Source organism: Trichechus manatus, unplaced genomic scaffold (assembly GCF_000243295.1).
Source record: "Trichechus manatus latirostris isolate Lorelei unplaced genomic scaffold, TriManLat1.0 scaffold00009, whole genome shotgun sequence".
Lineage (NCBI taxonomy): Eukaryota > Metazoa > Chordata > Mammalia > Sirenia > Trichechidae > Trichechus > Trichechus manatus.
Window position 1 is genome coordinate 17,934,467 of NW_004443945.1, and position 13,640 is coordinate 17,948,106.

Genomic DNA, 13,640 nt, shown 5'->3' on the forward strand with positions numbered 1-13,640 from the left:
TAACTCTTTCAATTGTTTTTCTATTCTCTATTTCATTTAATTCTGCTCTAATTCTTATTATTTCCTTTCTTCTAGTGCCCAAGGGCTTCTTTTGATGCTCTCTTTCTACTTATTCCAGTTGTAGGGTTAATGTTTTAATTTTGGCCTTTCTTTTTGGATGTGTGTATTTATTGCTATAAATTGACCTCTGAGCACTGCTTTTGCTGTGTCCCAAAGGTTCTGGTAGATTGTGTTTTTGTTCTTGTTGGATTCTATGAATTTCTTTATTCCATCGTTACTTTCTTCTCTAACCCAGTAGTTTTTGAGCAAAGTGTTGTTCAGTTTCCATGTGTTTGATTTTGTTTGCTTGCTTTTTCTGTTACTGATTTCTACTTTTATGGCTTCATGGTCAGAAAAGATGCTTTGTAATATTTTGATGCTTTAGATTCCGTTAAGGCTTGCTCTATGGACTAATATGTGGTCTATTCTGGAGAATGTTCCATGTGCAGTGGAAAAGAAAGTATACTTGGCTGCTGTTGGATGCAGTGTTTGGTATATGTCTATGAGATCAAGTTGGTTGATTGCAGCATTTAGATCTTCTGTGTCTTTATTGAGCTTCTTTCTGGGTGTTCTGTCCTTCACCGAAAGTGATGTGTTGAAGTCTCCTACTATTATTGTGGAGCTGTCTATCTCTTTTCAATGCTGTTACAGTTTGTTTTATGTATTTTGGAGCCCTGTCATTCGGTGCGTAAATATTTATTATAGTTATGTCCTCCTGGTGTATTGATCCTTAATCATTATATAGTGTCCTTCCTTATCCTTTGTGGTAGATTTTAAAGTCTATTTTGTCAGCGATTCATATTGCCACTCCTTCTGTTTTTTGAGTGTTGTTTGCTTGATTTTTTTTTTTTTTCCATCCTTTGAGTTTTAGTTTGTGTCTTTAAGTCTAAGATGTATCTCTTGTAGGCAGCATATAGATGGATCATGTTTTTTTTAATCCATTCTGCCACTCTCTGTGTGTTTATTGGTACATTTAGTCCATTTACATTCAGCGTAATTATTGATAGGTATCAGTTTAATGCTGTCATTTTGATGTCTTTTTTGTGTGTTCACAGTTTCTTGGTTCCACTTAATTTTCTGTGCTGAGTCGGTTTCCTTTATGTATTTTCATTGTTGTTGATTTTGTATTTGCCAAGTCTTTATATTTTTCTTGTTGTTTATTTTGATGTGTAGGATTGTTAGTTTCCTTTGTGGTTACCTTAATATTTACCCCATTTTTCTAAGTTTAAACTAGTCTTTTATTGCTTTATATCGCCTTGACTTCCTCTCCATATGAAAAATGTGTGTCTACATTTCTTAGTCCCTCTTTTTTGTTTTAATGTTGTCATCTTTTACATATTGACATCTGTTTCCCTATTTTCAGTGTTTTAGCTTTGATTTATTTTTGTGATTTCCCTATCTGGGTTGATATCTGGTTGCTCTGTCCTGGGTTCTAGTCTTGGCTTGTTATCTGATGTTATTGATTTTCTAACCAGAGGACTCCCTTTGGTATTTCTTGTAATTTTGGATTGGTTTTTGCAGATTCCCTAAACTTCTTTTTTTTCTAAAAATGCCCTAATTTTGCCATCATATTTGAGAGACAGTTTTGCCGGATATATAATTCTTGGCTGGCAATTTTTTTCCTTCAAGGCTGTATATATGTCATCCCATTGCCTTCTTGCCTGCATGGTTTCTGCTGAGTAGTCCAAGCTTATTCTTATTGACTCTCCTTTGTAGATGACTTCTCGTTTATCCCTAGCTGCTCTTAAAATTCTCTCCTTATCTCTGGTTTTGGCAAGTTTGATTATAATATGTCTTGGTGACTTTCTTTTGGGACTCTACCTTATGTGGGGTTCGATGAGCATCTTAGATAGATATCTTGTCATCTTTCATGATATCAGGGAAGTTTACTGCCAACAAATCTTCAACAATTCTCTCTGTATTTTCTGTTATCCCTCCCTGTTCTGGTACCCCAATCACTCGTAGGTTATTCTTCTTGATAGAGTCCCACATAATTCTTAGAGTTTCTTCATTTTTTAAATTCTTGTATCTAAATTTTCCTCAAATAAGTTGGTGTCAAGTGCTTTATCTTCAGTCTCACTAATTCTGACTTCTGTTGCCTCAATTCTGCTCCTATGACTTTTTATTGAGTTGTCTAATTCTGAAATTTTATTGTTAATCTTCTGGGTTTCTGATTGCTATCTCTGTATGGATTCTTGCAGCCTATTAAATTTGTCATTATGTTCTTGAATAACCTTCTAAAGATCCTCTGTTGCTTTGTCTGTGTGTTCCTTAGCTTCATCTGCATTTTGTCTCATCTCCTTCCTGATCTCTTGAAGAGTTCTGTATATTAATCTTTTGTATTCTGCCTCCAGTAATTCCAAGAAATTGTCATCTCCAGAAAATTTCTAGATTCTCTATTTGGGAGCTTGCTGAAGGCATCATGGTCTGCCTCTTTATGTGATCTGATACTGACTGTTGTCTCCGAGCCATCAATAAGTTGTTAACATATATTTTATGTTTGCTTACTGTGTCCTAACCTCTTGTTTTGTTTTGATATGCCCGAATAGGCTGCTTCTATGAGCTAGTTTGATTATTTGCACCTTTGAAGCTCTAATGTCCTATTACCAGATGATTAGATCTGTTACTAGGTATGTCAGCTCAGAAGTCCTCTCACTCCTCCTTTATGGATTCAGCTCAGGTGCCCAGGTAGATAGCCACCAAGTGTGGTGCAGGCTCTCACCTACAGTCCTAGACAGGTATGGGTGTTTGGTGTAGGTACAGGCATCTGGCTGCAGCAGGGGGACACGCTCTGATCAAGGCAGGGGGCTGACGGCTGCCCCCGAGTGTCCAGGAGGAAGGCGTGTCCCTGTTCCCTAGAGTGCATGGGTGGGTTTTGCAGCCGGACTCTGAGCACCCAGTGCTGTTGGCTTTAAGGACTGGGGGACACTACTTATTCTTGGACCCCTGTCACAGGTGGCTTGGTGGCATGGGTGGAGCCACCGGTCCTCAGGTCCTTGATGTGGGTAGGTGAAAATCCTGTTTAATGGGCAGAGCAGTGTCAAATGTCAAACCTGCCACTTCACAGCTGAAACAGGAAGTTAGACTTCAGGTATATACCATGTTGTACTGTGTAATGAGGACCTACACTGTTAAAATGGGCCCACACAAAAAAAAGCCACTCAAAGTCCGTGGACCCCTTTATGCCTGTGCCTGCCCTGATTTCGTGGCTTAGGGGAGCTGGCAGATTATTTTTTCCCCTTGTTTGTTTATATGTTCCCTCTCCAAGGCCAGGAGAATGGCTCAGGGCGCGTGACAGGTCCTACTTCGGGCCCAGGGGACTCAGCAGTCGCTGAAGGCGTCCCGGACCTGGTGCAGAGCAGGGAGCAGGGAGGTAAATGGGAGAGAGGTTTTTCCCAAAGGGGGGTGTTTTTGATCCGCATTGTAGGCCAGACGCAAGTACTTATCTTTTCACCAATCGAGCGCTGCTTCTCACTGGTTCTGAGTGCTGGAGCAGACTCTCTGCCACTGGGTCTCTCCCAATGTGAAAAATGCCTCCTGAGCACCACTGCTTGCCTCATTGCACACACTGGCTGATCTGGCCTGAAGGGCTCCGGCTCCTACCAGGTCGGGTCTGGAAACTCCTCCCTGCTCCCAAACCGTCTCTCCCTCCCCCTGCCACTCAGTCCAATTCCTCAACTTTGCCTTTGATGTTCAGGGCTCCTAGATTGTCATATAATCGATCCACTTGTTTTGGTGGGTCTGTGTTGTAAGAGGGACTACCGGAAGCGTCTGACTACTCTGCCATCTTGGCCCCGCCTCCCTAGTAAAAAGTTCTTAAAAGACTATTTTAGGGGAGTCTACTCTGGCAACATATATTCTTTTGGTAGCCATTGTTTAATAGATGAATAGTGAAAGGGAGTTTGCAATTCTTTAAGTTTAGTTCAAATTGAATCCGTATACTTCATATGCTAACCAGAACTTTTATGATTTCTGTCAGTTTATTCATTCAACAAAGTCAAAGTCACTTTTCTAGGTGCTGGGGATACAGCAGAGTACCAAATAAACCAGAGATTCTGGCTTCAAGGAGTTTATATTCTAGTTGCAGGGAGAGAGACAAAAGTAATGAACGTGTATATACGTAGCTATAAAATAATGTCAGATGATGACTGCTATAAAAAGTACAGGGGAGATAGTGACTGGGAGTGTTGGGAAGTAGTGCTATTTTATACAGGGCAAACAGGAAAGTTCTCTGATTAGAACATATTTCTGCAAAGATCTAAAGGAAGCGAGGGAGGAACCATGGAGACCTATCTGGTAGATGAGCATTTCAGAAAGAGATCTCCAAAGTTAGTTAATGGACAATTTAGACATCAATTTTAGGATTTGAGTTTAGTATCTAGTAGAGCAAGTATGCAGTCTTGTTTTTCTTTAAGAATATCTTGGCTATTCTTGGCACTTTACATTTTCCATAGACATTTTAGAATAACCTAGTTGACTTCCACCAGTTTTGATGGGAATTGCATTGACTGTAATTATCCTTATAGAGGTCTTCTGCATGTTTTGTTCAATTTATTCCCAGGTATTTGGTATTTTTTATGCCATTATATCTTTTAAAAGTCATTTTCTGTTTGTTACTAATAGTGTATAGAAATATAATTGATTTTTCTATCTGAGGAATTTTTCTTTTTAACTGCAATAGTTTATCTCTAGATTCTTTAGGGTTTCTATGTTGATAATCACCTGTGAATAATTTTTTTATTTAATGAACACTTTTACAGTACGTTACAGTATCACTTTCTAAGCACTTCTAAAATATTAACTTGTTTACTCAGAACAACCTTGTGGAGGAGGTACTTTTATTATCCCCCTTTTACAAATGAGGAATCTGAGGCACAGAAGTGTTATTTGCCCAGGGTTGCATAGCTGGTAAGTAGCAGTGCTGGAATTCAAATTATTTTGTTTTTTCCTCTTTGATCTTTACACCATTTCTTTTTCTTGTCCAAATGTACTGGCTAGCACTTCCAGTGTAGAGTGCTAAATAGCAGCGGTTATTGTTGATTTGTTAATTTCAAAGGGAAAACTTTCAAAGTTGTACCATTCATTATGATACTTCCTGCAGGTATATTTGTAGATACCATTTGTCAAGTTTAGGAAACTGCTTTCTAACTCCTAGTTTGCTGATTATTTTTACCTTGGAAAATATGTTGAATTTTATTGGCTACTTTTTGGGGGGCGTCTATCATATGATTTTTTCCTTTAATGTGTTAGTGTGGTGAATTTGATTTTTCAAACGTTAAACTAACGTCCTGGGATAAACTTCAATTATCAGGGTGTGCAAGATTGGAATTACGTTTTCCTTGAATGTTTGGTAGAAACTGCTGTTGAGGCTGCCTGGCCTGAATAAAGCTCTTTCCTTTATAAGAGTTTACTAATCCTAGAATGTATATAGGCTTTACTGGCTGTCAGGTGACAACACAGTCCTGCTGTTAAAAAAGTTTTTTCTTTCTCTTTCCAGCCTTTCGCCTAACAGCATCGGCGTGCCCATTTCTGCTACAATTTGCAAAAGGAGGTATGACTTAAATATTACACTGCACCACGTGTGCCAGAAGCCTCCAAATTCTTAATTCTTAGAAAGAAACTATAGGCTTCTTGAGGACAGAGAACTTGTCTTTCCTTTTATTTTTCCTATAAGTGTGTACTTAAATACTTTACATATGAAGAGGGAATCGAGGATAAGCTTGCTATGATGGGACAGAAACATAACTGAGCAAAAGGAATGAGAATATTTATGGACTTAGACTTCAGAGTTGGTGACTGGAAAATAAGTCGTTTGAAATAATATCCCCCCACCCCACCTCCGGCCCCCATTGCCTTCAAGTTGATTCTAACTCATAGCTACCCTATAGGACAGAGTAGAACTGTCCTATAGGATTTTTCTAGGCTGTAATCTTTACAGAAATAGACCGCACATCTTTCTCCCGTGAAGCAGCTGGTGGGTTCAAACTGCCAACCTTTTGTTAGATGAGCACTTAACCCACTGCACCACTAGGGCTCCTTTTGAAATAATTTAGTGGCTGAAAAACCAATCACTTTTAGCAAGGTTTTATACCAAATATGTCAATTTATAAATATTCTAAGCTATATGACAGCCATTAGAATGTAAGTTTTCAAGGGTGGAATAGCCAGGATATTTTAATTTTGCTTTTTATGTTGTTTTGGGTGTTTTTGTTTGTTTAAAGAAAATGTAATACTTTCAGCTAAATAAAGGAAGAAATCATTGTTGCCTTAAAGGTAACATGTGAACTGAAGTTTAGAAGCAATTACTATCAAAAGTTTAAATAAAATGTGCACAAAATTTGTTACATCCACATCCCCTTTTTTCCTTTCTTTGCTTTTTGCTTTGCTCCACCTTCTTCTTCTCTGCCCCTCTTTCCTCATAACCAATGCAAGTGACCAAGTATATATAATGCCATAACTTACTTCGTGTGCACATAGTCACACAGAATGTATATACATATATATTTTCTGTCATTCATTATTTTATTTTTCAATAATAGCTTGTGGAAATCTGTCCAGATCAACAGGCATAGCTCTGATTCTTTCTAATGAATGTTGTTATTGTTGTTGTTAAGTGCCATCAGTTTGGATCCAACTCATAGTGACCTTATGTACAACAGAAAGAAACACTGCCCTGTCCTGCACCATCCTCATGATCATTCTAATCAATGGCTGAATAAAAATTTTATGATGTAGATGTGCTGTAATGTATTCAGACATTTTCATATTGATTGGCATTTACTTGTCTTTGTGTAAGGGTTTTTTTGTTTTTTTGCTTTTGGTCACTATAAAACAGCACAAGAAACATCCTCATACACAAATTCTTATTTTCTGGTAGTTTTAATTATGGAACATAGATGCATGGAAATCTGATTGCTAGGTTGAAAAGTATATGTATTTTTAATTTTAATGAGGTTGCCAGATTGCCTTTTAATAAAAAGGCTGTCACGTTTGCAGTTCCACTAACAATACATGAGTACTCCTTTCCCTGAATTCCACCAAAAATAGGTATTAGAGCTCTTCATAGTGTTTGCAAGACTGTTAAGTATAAAGTAATACCTCTCTATTACCTGATTGTACATTTTCTTGACTACTAGTGAGCTTAACCATCTTTTTGTGTGTTTTGGGGGGCCACTTCAATCTTCTGTTCTCTAAATTGCCCTACATACTTGGCCATTTTCTTTTTGGGTTGTTTTCCTTGTCAGTTTGAAAGTGATCTTTGTATTGTATATTATAGCTATTAACACTTTGACTTCTTTATATTTTCTCCAAATCTATTATTTGACTATTTTCTATTTATTTTTTCCTTAGTGTGCATTTTATTTTATTCTTAAATAAACTTTTTGGGGGGGATTTACAGAAAAATTGCGAAGATTGTTCAGAGAGTTCCTATATAATCTTTGTGTGTGTGTTTTGCCATATGAAAACTATATAGTTAAATGGGTCTTACTTTAATACTTTTGTTCTTTCTAGTCATAGTCAAGGTCTCCCCAGCTCCTAAAGTGTACTTGTAGTCTCCTTATATTTTTCTTGCTCACAATTTTTTACGTTTACTTTAATCCATCTTGAATTTATCTTAGCATTTAGTGTAATATAGAGGTCCAATTTTATTTTCTCCTGGAGGAAATGCCATTTGTGATGGCATCATTTGTTACACAGTTTATCCTCTTCCCACTGATTTGAGTACCACCTTTATACTGGAATCCATTTCTAGATTCTAGAGTCTACATTCTCTATTCTGTTTCACAGATCAATTTATTTACTCATGTACCAATTCCATTTTATTACAGTGGCTTTATATTATGTTCTGATATCTGGTAAGGTATTTTCCATCCCCTCACTACTCTTCTTTTCTGTGCTTCTCTTAGTTATTCTTGGAAGTTTATTTTTCCTTCCTCCAAACTTTAAAATTACTTTATATAATTTCAAAAAGCCCCCTTGAGATGTTAACTGGAAATGTATTAAATGTACATATTTTTATCATAGTGTCTTCCCATCGCTAAACATGGTATATCTTTCCATTTGTTCAGATTTTGTTGGTAATCACAATTTTTAACTGTCTTCACTCAAATCCATGTTTCACAAAACATACTCTTTGTGTTCTTTGGGATGTTAATAGGTGTTAGTCAAAAAAGTTACTTGATTAAGTTTGGGAACCACTCTCAAAGTTAAATAGGATTCTTCACTGCGGGTTTTTTTTGTTGTTGTTGTTCAGCAGTACACTAATATCCATTGGGAATCTACTAAAAAGTACAGTGTACCATGTTCTCCAAACTTACTCGGCCATGGAACTCTTTCTTTGTGGAGCATCAGATGGAACTAGTATTCTAAACGTTATTCAGGAAACACTAACTCTAGTAGGTTATAGTTCTGGTTTTGTTCATTTTCTGTAAATAAAATGGACACTAAGAAAGAAAACTTACTAACAAGCTGTTTCTTTTTAAGCTAGTAACAATATGATTACTGTGTTGAAATAAAGGTGTATTTTCAGATCAGTGCACCAGAGGCTTGTTCCATTTTCTTAAAAAAACATTGATTGAGGGCTTATAATGTCCCAGGCACTGTGCTCAGATTAGGGATAAGGAGATACATTTCTTGAAGGAAAAGGCTGTGTCATTCACTTTATGTAACTTCTGGCAGAGATAAGCTTTCCATTCTGAAAGAAAACCTCATTTACTTACCAGCAAGATGGCTCTTCTACAGTACAGTAATTCAGTCGTACTGAGCTCTTCCTTCTCATTGACCCGTGTCTATTTCAAAACCTGGGTTAGATTTACAGTCTTCCTGAAAACCTTCTTGATTAACTCTACTTGACCCTTTGACACTTGTACATTTAATTGATGCTTTTTTCCCCTTTAACTTGGTTTTATTGCCTGTTTATTCCAAGTTAAGCATAAGCTCATTAAAAGTAGGAACTATCTATCTTTTTTATTTATCCTCCACAGCACTTTATTCAGAGGGTAATAAATATTTTAGTTTACTTACAATGCATATGCAATTCAGATATTAGCTATTGCACACTCAGCTTCTAGACTCGTGGGCCATATATTCCAACATGCATAAGAATCTTAGAAGATGTACTTTTAAAGTCAGATTCCCAATCCCCTGGACTCTAAGATTCCCGGGGATTCTGATGCAAATATTCCAAGTACCAGTCTTTGAGAAATATTTAAAGTGTCATTCTCAATAACAGGAATTTCTTTAAACTTTGGAAACCAGAGGACCTTTTAGGGCAGTATCCTTTAGTTTCATTCATTCAACAAACATTTACTAAGCACCGACCAGCCTAGGCCAGACTCTGAATGTTCACCCGTTTGCGTGTTGGCACAACGTGTGGAGTCATCTCTTGGCTACTGCAACATGACCAACTCCCAGGAGATGGCACCAGCGATTCAAGGCCAGCCACTCCTCTGGCTATACTATTCCTACTGGAGAGGTCTTAATGTGTATCTCTTATCCAGTAGATAAATATGAAGGTGTCTATAGTATTTAAAGGAGCTTTCTTAATCTTTTGTAATAACACAGATGAGATAAATGTAATTATGGGAAGAAAGCAATTATACAAATGGAAGGAAAGATAAGGAGTTACTACATCTTATTAAGTACCACCAGGCATTTTACACAAACTGCATAATACAACAACCCTGAATGGTAGGAAGGTATACCCATTTTGCAGATGAGGAACCTAAAGTCTGCAAGGTCATACAGCTCATAAATAAAGCTAGGATTTGATTCCAGGTTTATCTGATGCTCTTAAGCAGTTTCCTAGAGAAAAGGAAAGGAGGCAGTTGTGTGAGTTTCATACTCTGTCCCTTGCTTGTTTTCCACTGATTTTTCTACCATCAATTAACCTTCAACCATCTCTTTTACATGATTTTTAGCAAAAGCCATCAAAACCTGTAAACTTTGATGGAATTCATTGTATTCCTGAGACAGGAGATCTCTGCTAACACTTAGATATCCCTGTATAGAGAACTCAGAAAGGCAGAATTCTGTGACTTCCACATTGTTTTCTAGGGGTGTTTTTGGTCTGAGTAGTGTCTATAAGCTAATAGGAAAGTAAAACAAATTCCAAAGGAACATCCTTTGCTCCTGCCTGTTCCTAGAAAGCGAAACCCATAATGTATTAGTAAAACAATTATAAGAAAATACATTTGAGGCATAAACGCAATACGAATCATAAGTAACAATGCACAAGCACCAGAAGAGATACTAGATAAATAGGAGCTCCTAAAAATCAAACACTTATGCTCATCAAAAGACTTCCCCAAAAGAGTCAATAGACAACCTACAGACTGGGAAAAAATTTTTGGCTACAACAAATCCGATCAGTGTCTAATCTCTAAAATCTACAAGATACTGCAAAACCTCAACAACAGAAAGACAAATAACCCAATTTAAAAATGGGCAAAAAAGAAGATATTCAGGCGGCTAATCGACACATGAAGAAATGCTCACGATCATTAGCCATTAGAGAAATGCAGATCAAAACTGCAATGAGATATCATCTCACCCCCACAAGGTTAGCCTTAATCCCAAAAACACAAAATAATAAATGCTGGAGAGGTTGTGGAGAGACTGGAACACTTATACACTGTTGGTGGGAATGTAAAATGGTACAACCACTTTGGAAATCGATTTGGCGCTTCCTTAGAAAGCTAGAAATAGAAGTACCATACAATCCAGGTATCCCAGTCCTTGGAATATATCCTAGAGAAATAAGAGCCGTCACACGAATAGATATATGCACACCCATGTTCATTGCAGCACTGTTCACAATAGCAAAAAGATGGAAACAACCTAGGTGCCCATCAATGGACGAATGGATAGACCAATTATGGTATATCCACATGTCTTAGGCTGGGTTCTCTAGAGAAGCAAAACCAGTAAAGTGTATAAATATATATATATATATATAGAGAGAGATTATATCAAGGAAACAGCTCGCATGATTGTAGAGGCTAGAACGTCCCAAGTCCGTGGATCAGGGTAGAGGCCTCTCCCAAGTCACACAGCTGCAGAAGCTGGCAAGCCCAAGATCAGCAGGTCAGAGAGCAGGGCTTCCACGCACAGGCTGTGCAGATCGACGAATCCCAGGTTCGGCAGATAAGCTGACAGCTCAAGTCCCAAGAACAGGAGATGGGACGACAGGAAGCAGCTGCAAGATCCAGAGAGGGCAAAAAGCCAGAACGTCTGCTTATATACAGATGCGGGCCACCCCCCCAAGGAGACTCCCTTTCATCTGATTGGCTACTCACAGTATATTCAATCATGGGAGTGATTACATTAAAACACAGAGAATCATGACCCAGCCAAGTTGACACACAATCTTAACCATCACACCACACAATGGAATATTACACAATGATAAAGAACAACAATGAAGCTGTGAAATATCATATAACATGGTGGAAGCTGGAACGTATTATGCTGACTGAATTTAGTCGGTCACAGAAGGACAAATACTGTATAAGACCACTATTATAAGAACTCAAGAAAAGGTTTAAACACAGAAGAAAACATTCTTTGATGGTTACGGGGGTGGGGAGGGAGGGTGAGGGTTATTCACTAACTACATAGTAGATAAGAATTATCTTAGGCGAAGGGAAGGACAGCACACACTACAGGGGAAGTCAGCACAACTGGACTAAACTAAAGCTAAGAAGTTTCCTGAATACAATCAAATACTTCAAGAAACAGAGTAGCAGGGGTAGGGGTCTGGGGACCATGCTTTCAGGGGACATCTATGTCAATTGGCATAACAAAGCTTATTAAGAAAATGGTCTGCATCCTACTTTGGTGAGTGGCATCTGGGGTCTTAAAAGCTTACAAGCGGCCATCTAAGATGCATCAATTGGTCCCAACCACCTGGAGTAAAGGAGAACAAAGAACACCAAAGACACAAGAGAAGTATTAGCCCAAGAGACAGAAAGAGCCACATAAACCAGAGGTTTCATCAGCCTGAGACCAGAAGAACTAGATGGTGCCCAGCTACCACCAATGAATGTCCTGACAGGGAACACAACAGAGACTCCCTGATGGAGCAGCAGAAGGATGGGCTGCAGAACTCAAATTCTATACCTAATGTGGCTCCTTCGGATGTAGGAGGGAGAGGAGGAAGCAATAGAGAACTGACCATAACATGGGCGCATTTGTCAAGAGAATACCATTATGGCAACAGTTTTGGTTACGTAGTGGCATTTAAGCCATTTGATGGGGAAGAATGGAAAAAAGTTAGTTACTAATCCAGATATTGGTCAATGTGTCCATAAAGATGAGACCATGCGCCCGTCCACTGCATTTCAAGTGAAAGTTAAGGCCTTCAACAACAAAGGTGATGGACCATACAGCCTTACAGCAGTCATTAGTTCAGCACAAGATGCTCCCAGTGAAGCCCCTACAGAAGTAGGCGTAAAAGTCTTATAATCTTCTGAGATATCTGTTCATTGGGAGCATGTTGTAGAACAAGTAGTGGAAGGCTACCAGATTCGGTACTGGGCTGCCCATGACAAAGAAGCAGCTGCACACAGAGTTCAAGTCACCAGCCAAGAGTACTCAGCCAGGCTAGAGAACCTGGTGCCAGACACCCAGTACTTTGTGGAGGTCAGGGCCTGCAATAGTACAGGGTGTGGTCCACCCAGTGATGTGATTGACACCTTCACCAAGAAAGCACCTCCTAGCCAGCCTCCAAGACTCAACAGTTCAATAAGGTCTGGTTCACGCTACATAATTACCTGGGATCATGTCGTTGCACTATCAAATGAATCAACAGTGACAGGATATAAGGTACTTTATAGACCTGATGGCCAACATGATGGAAAGCTGTATTCAACTCATAAACACTCGGTAGAAGTCTCAATCCCCAGGGATGGAGAGTATGTTTTAGAGGTTCGTGCACACAATGATGGAGGAGATGGAGTGGTGTCTCAAGTCAAAATTTCAGGTAAGCCAGTCATTTTAGACACATTTCAGTTAAGTACCTGTAAGTTTCTTAGCCATATGGATTCCCAAGAGTGAAGGTAGGACTTATATTCACACCAATATCATTTCCCTAAGTTGACTGGAAATGTCAAGAATACCCTGAAACTTGATATGTCTTCCCTTATGAGTCATAAAAACAAATTTGCAACATACCAAATACTTGTTGATTATTATCTGGACTTTAGACACAGTTAACTTGCCATAATGAGTTAGAATAGTACATAATACTAGATTGTGTAATAATATCCAAACTTCTCTTTTATCAAAAGGAAATTCACTGTGCTATGTTAAATACTCTTCTAACACTCAGTTCTTTTCCTGCATATACTAATATAGTAATAAGATAGAAGTACAGTAGATTATAGCTCCTTTACTCTCTTCTTTCTTGTCTCAGCATACCCCTTTTGTGCAAACTGTATTTCTGACAGCTTTGATTAATTAGAAGTAAATATTTGAGAGAGAAAAAAAAATACATTTGAAATAATTTTAATGTAATATTCTACTGTAACTCCTAATTAATCTCTTTGCACACAGCATAGAATCAACCCTGTCTGCTTCCTCCTGAGAAGATCTCTAGAAAA